This window comes from Monodon monoceros, unplaced genomic scaffold, assembly GCF_005190385.1.
Source record: "Monodon monoceros isolate NGI ecotype Baffin Bay Population unplaced genomic scaffold, NGI_Narwhal_1 Contig6141_ctg1, whole genome shotgun sequence".
Classification (NCBI taxonomy): domain Eukaryota; kingdom Metazoa; phylum Chordata; class Mammalia; order Artiodactyla; family Monodontidae; genus Monodon; species Monodon monoceros.
The window spans coordinates 1-4,393 of record NW_021701899.1 but is presented as its reverse complement, the minus strand read 5'-3'; the positions used below and the strand labels follow the sequence as shown (position 1 = coordinate 4,393).

General features: G+C 41.8%; 1 pseudogene across 2 annotated transcripts; it reads left to right on the top strand.

The window, feature by feature from the left end:
- The first annotated feature begins 24 nt into the window (after window positions 1-24).
- On the top strand, window positions 25-3,268 carry LOC114890641 (annotated as a pseudogene). Of its 2 annotated transcripts, none has more exons than XR_003792330.1 (2): window positions 25-1,734; window positions 2,498-3,268. The product of XR_003792330.1 is annotated as a UDP-N-acetylglucosamine--peptide N-acetylglucosaminyltransferase 110 kDa subunit pseudogene, transcript variant X1 (transcript). The 2 variants fall into 2 exon arrangements; XR_003792331.1 differs by having other exon boundaries at window positions 2,495-3,268.
- Window positions 3,269-4,393: the final 1,125 nt, after the last annotated feature.

Below are 4,393 nucleotides of genomic sequence, written 5' to 3'. Positions count from 1 at the left end.
CGACTGCGTGTAGGATACGTGAGTTCTGACTTTGGGAATCATCCTACCTCTCATCTTATGCAGTCTATTCCAGGCACGCACAATCCTGATAAATTTGAGGTCTTCTGTTATGCCCTGAGCCCAGATGATGGCACAAACTTCCGAGCGAAGGTGATGGCAGAAGCCCATCATTTCATTGATCTTTCTCAGATTCCATGCAATGGGAAAGCAGCTGATCGCATCCATCAAGATGGTATACACATCCTTGTAAATATGAATGGTTATACCAGGGGTGCTCGAAATGAACTCTTTGCTCTCAGGCCAGCTCCTATTCAGGCAATGTGGCTGGGCTACCCTGGGACCAGTGGCGTGCTTTTCATGGATTATATCATCACTGATCAGGAAACTTCACCTGCTGAAGTTGCTGAGCAGTATTCTGAGAAACTGGCTTATATGCCCCATACTTTCTTTATTGGTGATCATGCCAATATGTTCCCTCACCTGAAGAAGAAAGCAGTCATCGATTTTAAGTCCAATGGGCACATTTATGACAATCGGATTGTGCTGAATGGCATCGACCTCAAAGCATTTCTTGATAGTCTCCCAGATGTGCAAATTGTCAAGATGAAATGTCCTGATGGAGGAGACACCGCAGACAGCAGTAATACAGCTCTTAATATGCCTGTCATTCCTATGAATACTATTGCAGAGGCAGTTATTGAAATGATTAACAGAGGACAAATTCAGATAACAATTAATGGATTCAGTCTTAGCAATGGACTGGCAACTACCCAGATCAACATTAAGGCTGCCACTGGAGAGGAGGTTCCCCGTACCATTATTGTAACCACACGTTCTCAGTACGGGTTACCGGAAGATGCCATTGTGTACTGTAACTTCAATCAGTTATATAAAATTGACCCATCTACTTTGCAGATGTGGGCAAATATTCTGAAGCGTGTTCCCAATAGTGTACTGTGGCTGTTGCGTTTTCCAGCAGTAGGAGAACCTAATATTCAACAGTACGCACAAAATATGGGCCTTCCCCAGAACCGTATCATTTTTTCACCTGTTGCTCCTAAAGAGGAACATGTTCGGCGAGGCCAGCTGGCTGATGTCTGCTTGGACACTCCACTCTGTAATGGACACACCACAGGGATGGATGTCCTTTGGTCAGGGACACCCATGGTGACTATGCCAGGAGAGACTCTTGCTTCCCGAGTTGCAGCTTCCCAGCTCACTTGTTTAGGCTGTCTTGAGCTTATTGCTAAAAATAGTCAAGAATATGAAGACATAGCTGTGAAACTGGGAACTGATCTAGAATACCTGAAGAAAATTCGTGGCAAAGTCTGGAAGCAGAGAACATCTAGCCCTCTGTTCAACACCAGACAATACACAATGGACCTAGAGCGGCTCTATCTACAGATGTGGGAGCATTACGCAGCTGGCAACAAACCTGATCACATGATTAAGCCTGTTGAAGTCACTGAATCGGCCTAAATAATGACTGTGTGCACAGGAGAATTACCCTGTACCTGAGCCTCAACCTTCTGGGGGAAAGGGAACTACTTTTTCCTTATCTGTACAATACCATGTTGCAGATGGGTGACAGACAATGATAAGATAGCACAGCCAGACTTGCTTCCTGCATGATCATGATCACGATAGGGAGAGACACAAGAGATGGGAAACTGCTGTTCCACAAGGAGTCTCCATAGAATTTTGCAGCATCCAGGTGTCTGGAAGGTCTGGAAGGTAAGTCTGGAAGGTCTGATCTCCCTTGGTCTTCCATGGGATGGATGGTTAGTGTGGAAGGGAGATAGAGATTGCCCAGCCGTTTTGTGATTATCATGGATTGATTGAGTCTTCTGGATTAATATTTTTCTTTATATTTTGGGTATTGGAGCTTTTAAAAATGTTTGGTTTCAGGTATTTTTATTCATGTGAAGTGTATATGATTCTCTTGAGATAAGGTTTTAAGCTAAAATATTCCTTGTTTTAGTTTCTGAACTCTACAGATAAATGGGGACTTTGCTGGTGTAGTCTTTTTATAGGTTTTATAAACCACTTGAGCCTACATCAGTCATTTTAGTTTGTGACATAATGTTTGGAACTATCAGTGCTTTGTTGGTTTATAGATGATGGCTTAAATTCTTTTCCTGGTCCGTTTCCTTCTTCCCTTCCCCCCACTTTAAAAATTCTCCTGTAACTTGGCGAACAAAAAACCAAGTCTGATTCAAAACCTCCCAGAGTGTTTCTCTTAAACACATCTTCTGATGCCAAATGAAGTTTCTTAGGAGCGATTATTAATTCTGAAGGGCACAGTTGTGGTACTGTCACTGATGATAATAATAATGGATTTTTGGCCTAGAGTTTTGACCTATTTCACCAGTGTTTTACCGTTGACTGCCCCTCTATGCTGCTTCCAAAAGTGATAGTGTGTGTTAAGATTTTTACTTTCATTGCTAAAGTTTGTTTTTTTTTTAGTGGGTCCTGTCCTTCCTTTTTCTTTCAGCAGAAATGAAATCCCAGGTAAGTATAAGTATTCAAATATTTGATCAGTAAGTCACAGTTATCTCCAGTACATTAAATAACTTTCATCAAAAAACATGTTATAGGTAAAAAGCTCTGAAGGACCAGCTATGTATATGATAATTATGTTTCAGACCTTCTAGGGTATTATATATAATAACTTGTCTTCTGGACGTGGTCTTGAAGTCTTTATGGATTCAGCCTCAGTAGTAGCGAACTGCACTGCTACTTGGTTTGGAGTACAAATTAGACTTTAGCCCTCCTGGAGGCTGAGTTTTTGGTACTGAAAACCATAGGAATGAAATTATTGTATTTCAACAAAGGATCGAGGGCTTGAGGCTTAAACAAGGCAACATATGTTTGGGAAGCAGCCAGCCTTGAGAGCAGGTAAGGACATGCCAGGCATGCGGCCGCTGCTCGAAGGGACTGTCCCTACTTGTTCCCCTCCTTGTTCCATTCCATGGGAGATAAATCACCAGGGCCCAGAGATCAGAAAGAATGTAAAATGAGACAAACAAAGCTGTCTCCCCCCTGCACATGCAGGTTATTTTTGATGCTTCTGGTTTTATGGGTTTTCTCCCAGGGAATTTAACCTTGAGCCGAGACAGTCTGTAGATAATGTAAACCACCATCTGGCCACCTTCCGATTTCTAGTCTATATAATCTGCAACTGTAGCATAATAAAATTTGCCTTGCAACCATCAGTTGTCTTGGTCCTTCTGACCCCATCCGTCGGTGCTACTTCAGTTCCTTACCCCTTCCCTTCTGACCCTGGGCGGTGAGATCCTCTTTCTCCGGCTGGTCCGCGGCAAGTGGCACTCGAACAGGGACCTGAAGCGTGAAGGCAATTAAAAGAAAAAGAAAGTGCAGGTAAGAGAACCCTTACGCAAAATATGTGTGGCCACCAGTAAAAGTGAAACTAATAGAGGCATAAGGCAATAGTCAGAAGTAAAATAAGATGGGGCAGAAGGGCTCAAAGGAGTGTGAATTATTTGCTCAGGTTTTACTTTCGATGCTTAAAGCTCGGGGTAATAAAGTTTCTACCTCACAGTTGACTGAATTTTTACAGCATATCCATGGTGTATCTCCCTGGTTTCCTGATGGCAGCTCTGTTGACATAGAAATCTGGCAGAAAGTTGGAGAAGATTTAAAAAATTATTTTGAGTCTCGAGGGCCTACTCATACTCCTGTTGTTACATATAGTTTGTGGACTCTGATAAAAATATGTTTAGATTCTTCTCATGATAGTGTTGATTTGAATGTAAAGTCAGAAAAACATAAGCCTCTGACAGAAGGAGAGACTGTATTATCAGCTACTGTGTCGCCACTTCCTAAACCGAAAGAGCTAATTAATTTAAATATTTTAGATGAAAAGGAACATTTTGACTTAACAGATGAGGCTTTTAAACATAAAAGAGAGAAATATCCTGAGGATGATTTTCTAATGGCTATGATAGATAAGTCAGTGAAAAAGCTGCAGGTTAATAAGGACTGTCTTCCTCAAAAATCTACATCTGTAAAAATGCTCAGTCCCTTGCAGCGCGCTGTACAAGGAGCAATAAAACGAGGAGAAGATCCTATTTTCCGTTGTCCCGTCATAGAAAGACCTGATTCTAATAATCCTCAACAAGCTACTAAGGAGCATCAGTCTCTCCCTTTTAAAGTTTTGAAAGATTGAAAATCTGCCTGTGCTCAATATGGGCCCACTGCTCCTTTTACTACTGCTATGGTTGACAGGAGAAGCTCTTCCCCCCCGCCGATTGGAAGTCTATTGCAGGAGCTTGTTTAAATGGTGGAGATTATTTAATATGGAAGTTTGATTTTTATGAACGGGCTGCTGAACAAGCAGAAAAGAATGCTGCCCATAATATTCCAGTTGATT